General features: G+C 42.8%; 1 protein-coding gene across 4 annotated transcripts in view; it reads left to right on the forward strand.

Moving 5' to 3' along the window:
• The window catches only part of LOC310658166 (guanine nucleotide-binding protein G(t) subunit alpha-3), a 48982-nt gene that overhangs the window by 1278 nt on the left and 28576 nt on the right, over positions 1 to 19128 (forward strand). The gene's annotated exons all lie outside the window — the stretch shown is intronic.

Below are 19128 nucleotides of genomic sequence, written 5' to 3' on the forward strand. Positions count from 1 at the left end.
CACAGCATCAAGACCCCAAAAATGTATTGTTTTCACATAGCCACAGCCTTGGATTCAAGCAGAAATAAGCCATTGTTCTGCCTCTCTGGTTTTCCAACTTGCTGCTTTGTTTCGCGGTCCCATTCCTGCAAAACTCCCCTTCAAACTCTGGCTTTGTCTGTTCAGGGAGGGGGGGACCCACCCATTTGCTGTCTTCCAATGAGCTTTTGTTCTCTTAGTGGCCCGTCACCCAGGCAATCACCTACCTCAGCACAGGAAGCCAGCCTATCTTATATTTTAACACTTCTGGGTCCAGGGGTTAGAAGGGTCTCAACTCTCCCACCCCCGCCCCCAATAACAGTATCCTTCATTCTTTTTGCCACGATACTAAGTTGTTTATAATTCATTTCAGATGTAGAAAACAGTGCAGCCCTCATTTGACATTCCAAGTCTCTTGGTATCTTTTCTTTTTTTCCCACTGCCATGTTTTGACATTGATTTTGCAAGCTTCTACATTTCTTCAAAAGTCAGGACCACATATAGAACAATATTTTTATGGATACACTCTCTTCTGTTTTTAGGGAAGCTTTTAATGTTTAATAAATTATTGTATTTTAATATTCTGTTGGAAGCCGCCCAGAGTGGCTGGAGAAACCCAGCCAGATGGGCAGGGTATAAATAATAAATTATTATTATTAAATTATTATGATAGGCCAAAAGCCTGGATCTTTATAAATACATATTTGTTATGGCATAAGCTCCTGTGTCCTCTTCAATGGATGTATAAGATACAGTCCACTCTCCATCAAAGTGTTCTCCACAAAAGCTTAAGCTCTAGTGAATGGGCTTGCTTTCAACGTGTCATGAGATATGTTGCTGGTTTTGCTGCAAGAAACTGACACAGCAAATTTTCTGGAAACTAAAATGGCACAAACTCAGCTTTTTTTTCTAAAGCATTACACTGGAGTCACAAACCTGATGCATTCAGGAACTTTCCTTCATCATTAGTTGCCACAGGCATGGCCTCTGTATTAACATGATTGCTTTTATGCATCTTCTTCCTTAGTTAACTTATTGCTTGAGCCAAACTGCAGAAGAGCATTGCATGATTTGAAAACCCAAAGGAATGGTTTGGGTTGCTTTTTGTATAAACACACTTTCTCTAATGATTATGAGACACCCCCCCCCCCTTCCAGCTATGCACGAGTAACTCTAGGACTAAATAGTCATGAAAAATCATGTCACATAGGCTGCCACTCACTCTGGCTCCACCTGCTGTTGACCTCCTGCCTTACATTCTACCTACTCCATTGGACACCAGCCGCCAAAGGTGGGTTTGTACTCTTAAACTAGGACTTATGGTTTGAGAGAGTGGGAAAGGTTAAATCTTTATATGTGCTTTATAAGCACATTTTGAAGTCCTGCGGATGCTGCCCCCCCCCCCATTTTTCCAAGGTGCTACACGAACCTCCATGCCACGTGGCCCCTCCACCTCTCCCACCCAGTAAGCAACACCAGCCCAGCTCATGGGAAACTAGTGCAGCTGTTCCACTGCACTCAGTGAGCTGCTTCTGGAGCTGCTTCTGGTTCTCAAGACCAAGCACTATCATCACCCCAGTGCGACTCCCCTTCCCCAGCAGTAAAACATACAACAAAAATAAATGAAACAGCTGTCTATCTGCTGGCCTTCAATGACACCCAGATTTGGGTGCCCGAGGCAGCTGCCTCACTCAGCCTAATAGTAGTTAGTATGATAACATGATGGGATCCCAAGTCCCTGTGTATTTTCTGCACTCATCTCTGTGCTTTATTACCCAAAATGATATTACTGTTATGTACATGGATGGTGGATTATTATGAACTGGATTGGGGGCTGGTTCTGTTCTGATGTTAGGCAGCCAGAAGATGGCTTTTTGCCATGATCCCATGGATACATATGTATGAAATCTGTTTAAAGGGTATATTGATGTATGGGCTTTCATTATGTGGCAGCAAATTTAGGTCTGCATCTCTCTCTCTCTCTCTCTCTCTCTCTCATTGTCATTGTAAGAGAACAAAGGAGGTAATAATAATAATAATAATAATAATAATAATAATAATAATAATAATAATATTTATACCCCGTCCATCTGGCTGGGTTTCCCCAGCCACTCTGGGTGGCTTCCAACAAAATATTAAAATACAATAAATATTAAAAGCTTCCCTAACCAGGGTTGCCTTCAGATGTCTTCTAAAAGTCAGATAGTTGTTTATTTCCTTGACACCTGATGGGAGGGCATTCCACAGGGTGGTCGCCATTACCCAGAAGGCCCTCTGCCTGGTTCCCTGTGTCTTCACTTCTCGCAGTGAGGGAAATGCCAGAAGGCTCTCAGCGCTGGACCTCAGAGTCCGGGCTGAATGATGGGGGTGGAGACGGTCCTTCAGGTATACAGGTATTCATGGTGAGTTCCAGCACCCTTTTTTCTAGAAAAATAGCACAGACTCTCTCTCTCTCTCCCTTTCTCTCTCACTGTGAGTGTGTACACACCCACCCACGCTTGACAGCACTCTACAGCTGATTTCGGATCTCTGTGTACACTTGACAACATATTATAGTGGATTTTGGATCTGTGTTGAGCGTACTTATATAATACATGTGCTATATTATGCATATGAATAAACAGTAACCTGGCATGTGCTTCCAACATGCGTGTTTCAGTAACATATTATATTTTTAGGTCTGAAATAGCCAAGGTGGTGCCCTTCATATGCTGATAGATTGTAACTACCAACATCCCTAAGAACGTCTGGACAGCACCTCATTGGCTATCCCTCTTCTAGGTGCACATAAGGTGGTGAGATGCAAAAGAGGACACCAGAACAAGCTGCATTTTCTGACATTTTACATTTCACTCAGCTACTAAAGGTCTCCTCTTTTGCATATCACCACTTTAGGTGCACACTTTAAAAAATGTATACTACGAAATGCAGGACTTTGCAGCTTACACTTGCTTGAAAGTAAATCCTGCTTGATACCATAGGACTTACCTCTGAGTAGAAGTGCAGATTGTGATGTAACAGAGCTAGTGTAGCATAGCTGGTAGGGCCACAATCCTATATACAAGGTGGGGGAAACCGTGAGTCCTCCAGATGTTATTCATTTATTCATTTCAACAGTTTATATGCCACTTCATTACAACAGTGGTGTGCAGAAACTCAACACAATAAAGATAATGTCATTGACCTACAACTCCCATCTTCCCCAGAAAACATTATCACATTCTGGGAAGTCTCATTTACCTTTTGCCTACCTGAAGGTTTTTAGGAGGAGTCTCCTTATGCCTCAGAGCCACAGAGAAGATTCTGCTTTAATATGGTTCCCATTCTGCCCTGAGGAAAGGGAGGAGAGACACATACTAACAAAGGCTAAGCTCTTCACTGGGTTGCTGAAGTGTGGAGAAATTCCTAGAAACCTCCGCAGAGGAAAGATCAATAACAATTCCAACAATTACATGCATGATCTAGTTCAGGCATAGGCAAACTTGGCCCTCCAGATGTTTTGGGACTACAACTGCCATCATCCCTGACCACTGGTCCTGTTGGGGATGATGGGAGTTGTAGTCCCAGAACATCTGGAGGGCCGAGTTTGCCTATGACTGATCTAGTTGTATTCCTTACAGCAAGGGCTACCAAGCTTTGGGGGACAGTGGGCATGTTTGCAACGGGACAGACTATTATGGGCACCAGAAACACGGAGACGGCAGCCAGGCACACTCCAAAGCCTAATCCAGATGTTTTCAACTTTTTTGCGTCCATGGTTCCCTTGACCAACTGCATTCTTTTTGCGTCACCCCTGTGGGGTTCAGGAGCCCAGTTATGTCACTCCTTGCCTGCCTAGTAGCCTCTCACCCTTTTTCGAATGTCCTCCCTTGTGGTGTGTTCCATCAGCCTTCTCTCCTCTCCCTTCTCCTTGGGAGTCCTCTGGGCAACTGCTGCTGCCGTCCCTGGTCTCTGAGCTGCCCACCCTGCCCCAAAGAGAGGTTCCTCTCCTTCACCTGCATTACTTATAGCCAGGGCTGCTACAAGAAACAGCTGTGCAAGCCTTGGGGAGGCAAGAGGGCATCAGAGGAGGGAGGGAAAGAGGGACAGAGCCCCCCCCACCATACCCCTTTTTTTTAAAAGTCACATTTCCGCAGGGGAGGGGACCAGGCAAATGCCAGTGAAGGACTCTGTGGGTGCACTTGCGCCACCACACTGGCAATCCCTGCCTTCCAATAATCGTGAAAGGTAAGTCGATATGATTATTGCAGATGCGGGTGAGTGAGGCAGCTTTCCTGAGGTAGCAGCTTGCCTTTGGCCACCTACTAAGTTGATGGTGGAGGTAAGAGTTGAACCAGGGCTGCGTCCAGCCCCCAGTGTCCCCATTTGCACCTCTTCCTAGAGCAGAAGAATATCTTTTATAATTTAATAATTTAATTTAACCCTAACCCTTGCAAAAGTTTTATGAAGACATCAAGCACAATCTCTAAAAGCACCCTAAATGGAAACTGTATGCAGCCATAGCAGGCACTGAGATGAGGTAAGCAGAGCAGATCCATTCTGGCTCCTGGAAATCCATGTATGCAGAGACCATCCAATGTTGTTACTACATCTCCCATCATTCCTGAACGTTGGCCATGCTTGCTGAGGCTGATGGGAGTTGAAGTCCATGACATCTGGCACCATATTATCTTTGTTGTTGTTGTTTAGTCATTTAGTCTTGTCCAACTCTTCGTGACCCCATGAACCAGAGCACGCCAGGCACTCCTGTCTTCCACTGCCTCCCGCAGTTTGGTCAAACTCACGCTGGTAGCTTCGAGAACACTGTGCTGTCCAACCATCTCGTCTTCTGTCATCCCCTTCTCCTTGTGCCCTCCATCTTTCCCAACAACAGGGTCTTTTCCAGGGGGTCTTCCCTTCTCATGAGGGGGCAAAAGTACTGGAGCCTCAGCTTCAGGACCTGTCCTTCCAGTGAGCACTCAGAGCTGATTTCCTTCAGAATGGAGAGGTCTTGCAGTCCATGGGACTCATAATTCAAAAGCATCAATTCTTCGGCGATCAGCCTTCTTGATGGTCCAGCTCTCACTTCCATACATCACTACTGGGAAAACCATAGCTTTAACTATATGGACCTTTGTCGGCAAGGTGATGTCTCTGGTTTTTAAGATGCTGTCTAGGTTTGTCATTGCTTTTCTCCCAAGAAGCAGGTGTCTTTTAATTTCGTGACAGCTGTCACCATCTGCAGTGATCATGGAACCCAAGAACGAAAAATCTCTCACTGCCTCCATTTCTTCCACTTCTATTTGTCAGGACACCTCCTGAGTGTCCTGAGCCAAGTGACCATGATCTTCGTTTTTAATGTTGAGACCGTATTATCTACCCCTGTTCTAATGCTTTGCATCTGCAGTCTGGTCACAGGAAGCCACTCTAACCCACACACACCCAGAAAAACCAACAGGCTCCAAATTTTATTGTGTACAGGAAAAGAAAAATAGCCCTTTGGGGGGTGGTTTTCTGAGCCCATTTCAGAATTAAGAATTCTCCCAGCACTAACAATAGAGAGAAACTGTAAATGTGTGGTGTGAAAAACCAGTATTTTTAAGTGCCTCTGGACTAATCTGCTCAGGTTGTATATGGAGATTTAAACATCTGAATACTGTTCCACCAGGGATGGCCCACACCATCTCCTGCCTGAGGTGAAATGCGAAGGTGCCCCCCCCCCTTGTAGCCTCACATATTGTGGTCATGTGGCAAGAGTGAAATTTTGCTGGAAGCTGCAGCTGCTGCCACTGCCACCAATACCATAAAACTCTGGCACTGCCCCATGGGATCCTGCCACCCAAGGCAAACTGCTTTGCCTCATGAGCGAACTGGCCCTGTGTTCCATATAGGGCATACAGAAAAATAGCATACAGAAGAACTGAATACCAAAAAAACCCCACAAAAAAACCAAGTCTGGAAGAAGGTGGACTGAATACTTCTCTGTGGCAAGCTATGTACTTCCTGTGAGAATGACCCGAAACTGATTAAGCATGAAGTAATACATTCCATAAAAAGCCATCACCCACCATCATTAGGACAGCCAAAGCCCCCACCCACCTTTGTCCATAAGCCCTCTTCTTTGGGGAGGTATGCGTGTAAATAGGAAGTAATGACAATGTTAGGAAATTGCCTCAGGTTAATAGCCTGCATGCTTTTATAGAACAAATGTTATTTTCACCACCTAATGTAAGTCGAAGTGCAGAGACTCTGCAAAAACACTATCAACGTGTTGGCTGTAGTAAGCAAACAAAAGGGAACAAGCTCAAGTTAACCATGCCCATTCAGCAGTCAGAAAATTCTGATCTAATACATATAATGCTTTAGGGTTAATTCATGGGAACTTTTTCTGACACACACCTTTACAGAGAGTAAACCCTTTTGCGTTGAGTGGTAACACAGCCATGTTATCACACCAGAACCAGTGGTTTCTAACTTGGCCAGGGGGTGGGGCTCAAACAGCTGATCAACCTTTCTGTTCACTTTGTAGTAATGGATGCGCTGCTCCCCTCAGATCTGAAGGCAGCCCAACTATTTCTCCATCTTGACAAGAACTTCTGTCTGATTTTTATGTGAAGTGCTACCAGCCTTATCCCTATTCAGGTACTTTGCCTCCACATGTGGAGGAGGAGGAGAAGCTCCTACTGGCTCTGCCCCAATGTTGCTGCCACAGAGCCCCCAGGCAAGGCCCCCATGTGGGAGAAGGCAGCCACAGGCACACTGTGTGAGCTTTGGCTGGCAGTGCACTGGCTTCTGGGCCAGACCAGTGGGGCTTCCTATAGGGGAGCTGCAGCACCCGCCCCTTTTGTGTCTTGTCCTGGGCACTGACGATCGACACTACACACTGAGTGGATAGGCTCCCGTGCCATCTTGATGGGCTTAGCATATGCATGGAGCCAAGTCCAGTGTGAAGGAGGAGGTCTGTAAGATACTGTGGCCTTAGATCAAAGCATGTATCCAAAGCAGTACCCTCCAGATGTTGGACTGGAACTACCATCAGTCTCAACCAACACTGACCATGCTGACTGGGGCTGGTGGGAGCTGGGATCCAACAACATTGGGAGAAGACCACATTGGCTACCACAGTCTAGAGCAATATTGCTCATATAACCAGGATCTGATACAAAGCATGCCAGAAATCCAAGTTTAGAAGGTTGGTGGCCCATGTAGTACTGGAAACATTAGAGGGGGGCAGAGCTTCAAAGCTCCAGGCTGAGTTGGGTTTATTTATAATTGCGATGGAAAACTGATGGACCACATGTCTGATCACTAGACATGTGAGTTGGAGTACAACAACATCTCTCTCTCTCTCTACATATATATATATAATTTGCATTTTTAATACAGAACAAAACACACACCTCCCACATCCCCTTCCCTACATCCACCAATTGTTCAACTTTCATTTCAATCACAACATACAACTGAATACCTAGTGACTCCCCTTCCATCCTTTTCCTGGTTTCTTTACTTTTCTACTAGTTTCCAAATTTGTCATCTTCAAATTTCTTCCTCTGTTAAATTCTACTAGCTCCCATTCTGCTGGATTTACTCAAGGCCTGTTACGTTATTTACATTCTTATACTGGTTCTTACTGGTACTTCCCTTTTCCTCCTATCAAATATTCTTATTTTCCCTCCTACTACTTCCAAATTCTCCCGCTCAGTACACCCCAATTCTTTCCCCTGTTCTCCCTCCAACCAAATCATAAGATGTCTCAGTTGGTAGGCTTTGTAATATAAAACCAAGTTGGGAATCCCCCATCCTCCATCTTGGATCCTATGATACCTATATCTACCTGCCGTCCTTGGTTTCTTGGATGCAAAAACAAACCTATCAATTTTTCCCTTGCCACCCTTTCAATATTTGTTCCACTATGTGCCAGGATGATGCATAAAAAAGATACATTAATCTGGATAATAAAAACATTTTAACTAATGCAATTCTTGTACTAATTGATTCCTTCCTTTTCTCCCATATTTTCAACTTTGACTGAATACCGCTCCAAGGCTTTTTATAATTATATTCAAATATTTTCTTTACATTTTAGTTATCCTTACCCCTAAAGATTTTACCATCTTATTTGCTATAGGAATACCCAATAATTTAGAGGCTTCTAGTTGAATTTTAGGTTTCACCTTTAAACACATCATTGATGATTTATTAAAATTAACTTTTAACCCTGATACTTTGAAAATCCTTGCAAAATTCTTTTTAATGGCACCATTGTGGTCCCCAGGTCCCTAACCATCACCATCATGTCATCCGCATACATTGTCAATAATTCCCCCTCTGTTCTCCCTTTCCCTTGGATTTCAAATCCTTTAATCTCATTATTCTTTTTGAGTTTAATTGCTAATGGTTCCAGTGCTTAAATAAAGAGCATCCTTGCTTTGAAAGTGGGCATCCTTGCTTTGTAACACTTAAACAAAAATATTATGAATTTGAAGGGAAAGGAGGGAAAATATTGGCAAATAAAATTAAGAATTATAAGGTAAGGAAAAATATTAGAGCTATTAGAGATAATAAAGGGTAATTGGAAAAAGATCCTAAGAAAATATTGGAGACCTTTTTAGGTTTCTGTAATAGATTGTATGCAAATAAAGGAATTAAAGACAAAGAGCTGGATCAATTTTGTGAAGGATTGGAGCTCCCAGAATTAAATGAAGAAAATAGAAGGGAATTGGATAAGGATATATCAGAGGAGGAAGTTAGCTCAGCAATCAACTCTATGAATGTGCAATTGGCACCAGGACTGGATGGGTTCAATGTGGTGTTCTATAGGCATTATAAGGATATAATTGTTGCCACATATGACTGTACTGTGTTGATGAACCCTACTCAGCTTATTTTGCTAATGCATTACCTGTTGAGAATGGGTCACACCCACTCTGATATGATCTTCTATTCTTTGAACTGGAACTTGTTTTCTGCTTGACACACCCATATCCTGAATGAGGATCTGACCTCACTTTGTAGATAATATGTGTCTGTGTATTGATCAAATGATGGATCTCCATGAAATATACTCGGAGTTAAGAGTGGATTTCATGCTCTTTATTCAGCTCCTAGTGGTGAGGAGGAATGGAAGTTCCCCCAGAATGTCTGCCTTATATACGTTATTTACACAATGGGCCCCATGTGATTGGCTAATTCTGGGATTCTCCTGTAGGCCAAACAGGTTGTGGATTCCCTTCCACCTGGAGCTGGATTGAGTGGCTCCTGTGGACCAATCAGACTGCTGCATTCTGGATCCTATTGTTCTAGGACCAATCAGACTGCTGCATTTTGAATCTAGGACCAATCAGACTGCTGCATTTTGAATCTAGGACCAATCAGACTGCTGCCTTTTGGATCCTATTCAACTCACTCCAGCTGCAAAAAAACCATCTGTAAGTGTTGGCACTATCCTACAAAAACTTATGCTTTGGTATATTTGTTAGTCTTAAGAATCTATGGGTGCTTTGTGATGGGCATTTACTGTTTATTGTTGGATCAGTGCTCACCACATAGACAATTTTTTGCAGTGTCCATGATGGATAAATGTAAAAGGGGTTCCTAGACTGGATGAATCCTTCACAGAAACCCCAAAGAAAAGGGTGCAGACTCCAAGTGAAATAATAGGCCTTTATTGAATATAAATGTATTCAATAATACATAAATCAGAAAGCTGCTGCCAAGAACCATATCCAAAGCAATGATCCTTATTCACTCCCAGATTACACATGTAAATTCTATTCACCAAACAAAGGGTCACAACAATCTTCCCATAGCAGTTGTAACTCAGTATCATCATCCTGAACCAACTAAAATCATTTAGCTCTTCAGATAAGCCCTTATCATATCATATGATTATATATAACCATTTTCCAGTATTTTTCTTTATTAATACTTTTTTGCTTTGCCTCCCTCTTCCTCCTGCCTGAAAGCTATGAGCTCTGGGCTCATCCCACCTCTGGGCTCATTCATGGCTGTCTGTACCTAGTTCATCAAAATCCCATCAAATGTGCCGAATTTAGCGGGGGCCTTGGCCTAATCAGGGGCCCAGCCCCAGTAAGTGAGCAAAGGGTATTGCTACAGTCCTAGCCACAAATATGCCATTCTATTTTTTCTTTTTAAAGTTCCTCAGAGGGGTGGGCCTCATGTATTTTGGACAGGAAACACATTATTCCTGTATCTAAGCATTCGGGGAGGCATAATGCAATGTTAATTGTTTTTAGGGATAAGTGGTAAGCTTTTGTTTTCATCTGAAGCTGCAATGCAACACTTGTGGGAGAAGGTCCCCTTGAGAGGAAATGTTTCCGTCATGTTCATTGTCATGGTAGATGGGGCCAGGGATGTCCATTTTAGCAGGACTGGAGCAAAGCCAAAGTGGTGGCACTGGCACCCTGGGACAGCTGCCAGGGCTCACTGTTGATGCTTGCCTGACTCTCCCTTGAAATATACAGATATGAACTCCAAACATTGCCATTCAGCTGGCTCTTTCTTCTCTCTTCATTTCCCTCAGGGTCTCTGATGTAGCACTAACTTGGGGAGTTGTGGGAAATAAAAGGGGTGGCTAAACACCCTTTAGTGAAGCTTTAAACTATGCCACTGCAACCAGGTAATCTCATCTGGGTTCACCGCCAGAGGAAGCGGGTCCATCAGAGGATGCGTAACGCTTTCTTAGATCTCGAGCTGACCCTCCACAGGCCATGGGCTCCACGGCAGAGCATCAGCCTTACCTGCGGAGGTCACAGGTTGAATGTTTCCTGCCTGAAATCTTAAGAGAGTAGCTGTCAGTCATTGAAGACAATCCTGAGCTGCTGAGGCAGATAGGACAATTGTCTAGCTCATTATATGGCAGCTTCATCTATTCTTAACCAGGCAGGAGTAAAATGGGAAACCACCTTTGGCAGGGGAGAATCCTGAAAAGGGATCTGTTTCAGCAATTCAAGGCTGTGTGTTACGCTGTTGCCTTGAAAATAATTTGCTTGCGGACAGTGTGAGTCACTGACAAGGATGCCCGCGAGGGATAAGCAAGACCAGGCTTGACCAAACTACCAGCTTCACCTTCCCACGTCAGCTTACAAGAGCTGCCAGGAGTCTATGGCCAACAATACCAGAATGGTCCAATGGGTCCCAGCTGTAATTAACTACATGCCAGCAGGAAGGCAGAACTCATTGTTCCTGGCTTGAGGAAGGTGTGGCAGGGATAGAGAGAGAGCAGTTTAATGCCAGACAATGGAGAAGGCACACCTTTCTTGAGGTTTTTGTGGCCCTGGACATGGGCGAGGGAGAAACAATAATACTTGGCACCATTCAAAGTGTTTCACATGCACTTCTTAGGAATCCCTGCAAAAGCCCCATAGATTATCCCTATTAAATATGGGAGGCTGGAACTGCTTTATGAAAGCACTTTATGAAACCACCTGCTAAGTTCACAACAAGGTGAGGTCTGAATCAAAATTTCATGGGTCATACAGCTGGCAGCTACCATATGCTTGCTCTGAGAAGGTTTGCCAAGACATGAGCACGATCCAGATCCAGTTGCAGTAGTGAGTTTCCCTGTTTATTTACTAATAAAACCATTTCTATGCCATCCTGCCACAAAATATCATGGCTATTTGCAATATTCAAACATAAAACACCATTTCAACAACAACAACAAAAAAGTACAGGTCATTAGGTCTGCTGACACAAAACGGTATTCAAAAGGCACCTGAAAGTCAAAGGGGAGGCAGCCTGCCCAATCTCTGCCACAAGAGTGTTCCACAACATGTGAACAACGTTGTGAATTGCCCAAACTCTATCTGAGGCCAGTTGGGCCTCCGCAACAGGAGGAACCACTAACAGTGCACCTCTGGATGCTGAGGTGGTCTTTAAGGTAGCCTTGGCCCAAGTTGTTCAGGGCTCTGTAGAGCAACACAAGAACCTCAAATATGGCCCAGGAGCATAAAGGAAGGGCCCAATCCTTTCTATTGCCTGGGCAAAAAGTGGGAAGGGATTTCCCTCCCCCCCCCCCCAAATTGAGGGCCTTCGGGGAGCTACATGACAGTAGTGGGCAGGGACACTTCCACAGCAGTGCAAGTGGGGTGCAAGGGGGCAGTGTCTCAGCCTCTCACACCACTTGGATTGCTAGCTTTCATTTTTAAAAAAGCATGTTTCTAGCATTTGTGGAACCTGAGATATGAGGGGAAATGTATAGGCACTATTCTTCTCTTCTTCTTTTCTGTAAAATATTAGCCTGTGTTACCCTTGCAGTGTATTACTGACCTTCCCACAGGGGAAAAAATCCCATGGATGCATCTCTCTCTCTCTCTCTCTTTTTTCCTCTTGTACCCTTCCCACATGCATTCCTACACATTCACACACAGTGCGTGCCCTCCAACATTTCTCTGATGAAAATAGGGACATCCTAAGGGAAAGCAGGACATTCCAGGATCAAATCAGAAACCAGGATGGCTTCTCTAAATCAGGGACATCCCTGGAAAATAGGGACACTTGGAAGGTCTGATAGCATTCACAGAAATCCATGCTCACACAAAGCCATGTTCACACGTGTGTGTGTGTGTGTAGTGATCTTTGTGGAGATGCCAACATAGTATTTTCCTATGTTTCTATAGATGCTGTAAGCCACCCAGAGTGGCTCGGGGAACCCAGACAGATGGGCGGGGTATAAATAATGAAATATTTATTATTAATATTATGTGGGAAAGGAAGGGTTAATCCATTCCTACTAACTGTAGTCTCCTCAGAGCTCCCCCCACCATTCATGTGGCAATTAAATTTGAAAACAATTGCCATGAATATTCAAGCCTAATTGCCACCCTGAAGGGGGTGGGCAGCGGAGGGTCACAATGCATATGAAAGAAGGTGTAATACCACCTTCCCATAATACCACCCATGCTCTGCCCTGATCCAAATGATCTGCATTGAAATTAGGTTTAAGATCAGCTTCCAATGGAGAAGTCTCATTGCTGTGCCCGGAGCAAGCCAAGAAGGGGAGTCTGTAGGCTGGATGGTGGGTGGCTGGCAGCTGTATAAGCCACATCCAGCCCCCAGGACAGAAGAAAACATAAATGTAAAGATGAAAGAACCTCTTTAGATATGGAGAGCAATGAATGAGCTATGCCTAAACAGCATACTTAGAAATATTTGTGCCCATTTTCCCTCATGTTATTGGAGGAAAGGTAAGAAGAGGAAAGGCTGTGTTCTTATTGTTCCATTTTGTGTACCAAAGTACGGTGGGGGGACTGATGGATTGCACAGCCTTAGGTGCTACAATGGGAATGGGTGTATTCCGGAAGTAGATGTTCTTTACACGGCCCTTTCCCACCGCCCTCTTGTAAATACACCAGTTAACTGCAATCTTGTCTGAAGGCTTACACCCAGACCTGCCGCAAATACAATGCAAAGGCAAGCCTAGGAGGATAAATGCCAGCTACCTTGAAGCAACAGGAAAGGCTCATTTCCCTCCTCTCAAAATAAGACTGGAAAACGTATCTCAGGAGCAGCACAGCAGCTAATGGTTAAGGCCCAGCCTTGATCATCTGGTCCAAAAGTTAGTGGCTTTTTTCCTCCATAAATGTCCTCAAAGCTATATGAGGAGCTCCATTCAGAACCTTTGCCACAAATTGCCCTAAATTTTATGTGTAAACCAGAGTTATAGTTTTTTTTTTTTTTAAGTTGTTGACTAAGGTCACTTCCAAGCAGCCTGTTTATGGAATATTCCTGCTGGTTAGTTTGCACAAATTTGCAGGGAGGTTAAACAACATTGGGTATTTATTGAGTGTTCCTTCTGTTTGTGAGGAGGTTATATGATAAGGCATCAAACAATCATTGCTCCATAATTTCCAGAGCATTTCCCCCTTCTCTTTCCTCTTTGTGAAATGTCAGAGTGTGGGGTCGGGGAGGGGGGCAGTTTTGCTGTGTAAGATGCCAAATCAATCTTAACTGAATGAACTGAATTTGTTGGCATGAGATTGAACCCAAACCTTAAAATAGTGACTGCCTGGAAGCACCCTAAATGCAGGGTTTCTGTGCATGTGTCTGCCTTTGGATTGCTAGACAAACTTCAGGGGATCCAGAACATGGCAGCAAGTTTGCAGACTGGTCAGTATGAAATTATTGTGACAGTACTTGGACATTTTCATTGGCTTCAGTCACAGGTGGCTGGTGCCCATCAGAACTGGTAGGGCATAAAGCAGAAAGATGGAGCTAGAGTCAGTGACAGGCAAAGCCAACTAATTCTAATGTTGTCCCCATTTTCATAGAATCATAAAATTGGAGAGTGGAAGAGACCCCAAGGGTCATCTAGTCCAACCTCAGGAATCTCAACTAGATCATACATGGCAAATAGCCGTCCAACCTTTGCTTAAAAACCTCCAAGGAAGGAGAGTCTATCACCCCTTGTAGGACTCCGTACCACTGTCCAACAGCTCTTACTGTCTGAAAGTCATTCCTGATGTTTAGTTGGAATCTCCTTTATTGTAACTTGAATCCATTGGTTCTGGTCCTAACCTCATGAGCAGGAGAAAACAAGCTTGCACCATCTTCCATGTGAGAGCCGTTGAGATATTTGAAGATGGCTATCTTATCTCCTTATCAGACAAATTGCCTCAACCATTTCTCATAAGGCTTGTTTTCCAGAACCGTCATCTTGGTCACCCTCTGCACACATTCCAATTTGTCAAAATCCTTCTTAAATTGTGATGCCCAGAACTAGACACAGTGTTCCAGGTGTGGTTTGAACAAGGCAGAATAGAGTGGTACTATTACTTCCCTTGAACTGGATGCTTCTGTTGATGGTGTTTAGAATAACATTAGCTTTTTCCCCCCCTGCTGCATCATGTTAAGCTTGTGGTCTACCAAGACCCCTAGATCCTTTTCACATGTACTGCTAGTAAGCCAGGTGTCCCCCATCTTATAATTGTGCAGCTGGTTCTTCCTGCCTAAGTGTAAAACCTTACATTTGTCCCTACTGAAATTCATTTTGTTAGTTTTGCCGGGCTCTTAAATCTGTTAAGGTCATCTTGAATCCCAATTCTGTCCTCTGTGGCATTGGCACTCCCTCCCAGTTTGGTGTCATCTGCAAATTCAATAGGCAGCCCCTTGATACCCTCACACTAGTTATTTATAAAGCTGTTGAACAACAACGGGTCCAAGGTGGAACCCTGCGGCACCCCACTTGTCACTTGTTTCCGGGATGACGAGGAACCATTGATTAGCCAGTTCCACCCTCTGGGCTGGTTATAAGAAAAAGGCAAGCATGTGGGGTCTGAATGAGGCCAGAATGACGTTGGTGTGGCAGTGCCCTATTGCCCTAATGAATCAGCCTCTTGACTTGCGTGCTTACCTGAACTTTTGTAGAGGCCTGCCCACCTGTCCCTTTTAATATCAACTCTCATGAACTGAATGAATTTAGGCCTATTGTCCCAGGAGAAGCTGCATGATCAAGAGTGGGAAGAATCCATAAATGAAAGCCTGGCTAAATCCAGATGGTTACAGGAATTAAGACAGCAAGAGGTTCGTTTCAGGGAGTTGCATCTCATATACATAATGCTTTGACCTATTTCCACAATAGCAACTACTGCTGCAGGAGTGAAACCAAAATACAAATAGGATTCTTGAAGATATTAATTAGATAAGGTGGAGAGAATATTCTGGGCATGTGATACTCTCTTCAGATTACTGTCTGGGTACTGAGATGACTGCTACTAGCAACTACAACTGGCTATATCATGCAGTGGGTATGTTCATGGACTGTAAACTGGAAAAAGGGATGGCCAAATCTGTCAATTTCACTTTATCTCCATTTCTCATTTTTCCAATCCTAAATTCTGTTCTCCGCATTTCCACACCAGTTTGCAATGTTTTCTCTTTCATTTTTAAATATATTTGTTAGAAAAGTCCTTTTGAAAATTACCAGAATTTGATGCAAATTTCTTCCACTTAATGAATTTTTTTGCATTTTTGTCCAATATGCACTTTTTAGCAAGCAATTGTCCCTAATAATGCATTTTTGGTATGTTATTTTAGTAATATATGCATTTTATGCACACCTTATTTGGCTGGAGAAGTGCACTGCATATTTTGGAGAAATATGAATTTTGAAGATGACTCCGTTTCGGTTTGCTCATTGTTTCAGAAAGTCCAAATTAGATAAGTTTGCCTTTAAATGCAAACGGAATTGAATCCCTGCACTCAATCCCTAGCTGTAAATTCCCAATTCAAATTTCACATCAATTGTAAATTGAACACTCAGATTCTTACTAAGTACACAATATGAGAGTAACAAAATTAGCATGTTGTTGTTCTTTAAAAATTAAATACTAGTTAGAGGTGGTCAGTAGTCATCCCCACAATATGAAGGGAGAAGATGTTTAAGTTGTCCTTCTCCTGGTGAGATATGAGGATAAACCTTGCCACTGGTGCCGTATCATGCAGGGAGGGAATATTTATTACTAAAATGAGGTGAAGATAGCGACAAGGAAGCCTGCTTGTCTTTGAGGTCTGCCATCTGTTCTAGTTAAATTTGTTTTTTAATAGTTCTAGTTGCCTCAGCAGTGTTAATTGTAACATACAGGCAAGGAGTGTATCAGTTTTATCTGTTTTACTTCTATGTGGGTTTAATGGCCATATATTTTAATTGGAGAGGTGATGGGAAACGCTTAAGGAACGCTTAACCACCCATCTTGCCTGAAGGATACGCTGCAGTTTTGACACTTTCATCATGATTAACATGCTAGCACAGACCTACAGTGCTTCAAACAAGTCTTCCAGGACTCCATTGCCAAATTTAATACAGAAGTTTATGCTGAACTTTGACTCAACAGCTGGAGCAAGGAAGGCAGTGAGTGGTATCTGCAAAGCAATTGTGGCAAAAGGTACTTAACCTGTTTTATATGGACAGCCTTGATCCTTTACATTGGCGAGTGTGCAAGGAATAGGGCTGGAGGTGCCTTATTCAAAATAAGAGGATTTGCTACATACTCCTTTAATGAAAGGTTAGCTAACTAGTCAGTTGATCTGGATTTATTAGGAGCCGATACGTATGTTCCCAGGCAAACACCAACTTATTCCATATAATGAAACATCAACTGTGTGTAATAATAAACTTGGCACAACAGACTTGGCCACAACAGAGACTGAAACTCCCTCACTATGGGAAGTTTTATGCAACCAGTGTCTCCTGTCTAAACAAACAGTAAATCTTTAGCAGAATGAACACATTGGAAAAAGAAGTTTCAGGTTTGAATGCCATAAATGGTACATTGGCCAGGTTAGTGGAGACAACAAATTATCACTGTATCACCACAGCAAAGACCTACCAGCCAAGAAACTGAAGTTAGTGAAGTTTTGAAGGTACATCAAGATGAGGATGGGTCTGAGCTCAGTAAGTCCCTATGAAATACAGTAGCAAAACAATTAAATGATATCTATCAAGATCTGAACTTGAACTCGGAAACTTGCTTTCACATCAGTATGAATGCTCAAGAGATGGGCTTGGAGGAGTCGCTTTCCATTCTTAACCTAACCCCTCTGGATCCAAGGCTATAGACAGGAGCGGAGTAAAGTGACCACCCACTTGCTACCTTCCAAGGAAATGATCTCAGCCCTTCACCTAATCTGATTTGTTCAAGCCCCAATCAGGTGTGTTTTGATGGAACTTTGGGGATTTCAGATTGACACACCTCATTTCCTGCCCTACAGTGAAGACTGGAGGGAAAAGCAGCAAATGGTGGAAGAATAAACATACTTGGAAAGGAACTGAACAAGGGGGAAAGTTCAAATTCCAATGGTGATTCTTCTAGGAAGAGGGCCCCAGATGATCTCGCGGTGATCATTCGTAACAGGCCAGTGAAGAAATCCAGCAGAATAATGAAAACAGAATCTGAACTGATGAATGGAATAAATTTTGGTTTCTAATTCATATGTTTGCTGACAGAGAGCTGTTATTCAAATTAAAAGATTGCTCAAATAACCCACCCACCCAATGGCAAGTTGTACCAACTAAAGAAAGAAAATTGCAATCTGGAAAAGGCAACTTGAGAGAAAAGAGCAGGAGATTTTTGAGCCATAAGTCTCCTGAATTTGTTACCCATCCTAATAATATCCAGATATGCTCCAACAGAAAAGAAGGGAAGATTTGTGAGATGATAGATAGATAGAGATAGATAGATAGATAGATAGATGATAGATAGATAGAGATATAGATATATATTGAAATATATATGGGTTTTTGATAATTTTATATATAAAAAACTTAACCATACTTGATGTTCCTGGTTTCGGATCTTCCCCGGCAGTTTCACCATCTCTGCGTACTCCATCAGTTTCATCTGCCATTCTTCTTTTTTTGGTATTTCTCCTTCCATCTCTGGGCTAGTAGCATTCTCGCTGCTGTTGTTGCATACATAAAAAGTCTTTTTATCTTCTCTTGGTAACTCTTCACCTATTATACCTAGTAAGAAGGCTTCTGGTTTTTTAACAAATGTATTTTTAAACATTTTCTTTAGTTCATTATATAACATTTGCCAGAAAGCCTTTACCAATGTACATGTCCACCACATATGATAAAAAGTAACCTTCTTCTCTTTACATTTCCAACACAATTTTGAACTTGTTTTGTACGTTTCAGCAATTTTACCAGTGATATATCATTTTCACATAGTTTTCTTTCAATGAACAGCATGCAGTAAACTTTATTTCTTCTTTCCATAGCTTTTCCCAAGATGAAAGTTGGATATTATATCCAAAATCTCTAGCCCAATGTATCATCACTGCCTTGCCTTCTTCATCTTTTGTATGCCATTCTAAAAGTAATTTGTACATTTTTGGTAACACTTTGACATTATTTTCCAACAGATCTATTTCAAACCTCAATCTCATTGTATCAAAACCATTTTTATCAACCTTAAACACATCATTTAATGGGTGATACTGAGGCCAGTCCATTAACTAATATCTTTAACCCCCCCCCCCATTTTAATTGGTTTCCTACCTCTTTTAACAAATCTCTATAGGTGGCCCACTTGCCTCTCATATTTCCTTTTTTTACCGAAATTGCTTCCAATGGAGAGAGCCACTATGGTGTTCTCCATTCTAATA

This window comes from Podarcis tiliguerta (assembly GCF_965153285.1).
Source record: "Podarcis tiliguerta genome assembly, chromosome: 10".
In the NCBI taxonomy this organism is placed as follows: domain Eukaryota; kingdom Metazoa; phylum Chordata; class Lepidosauria; order Squamata; family Lacertidae; genus Podarcis; species Podarcis tiliguerta.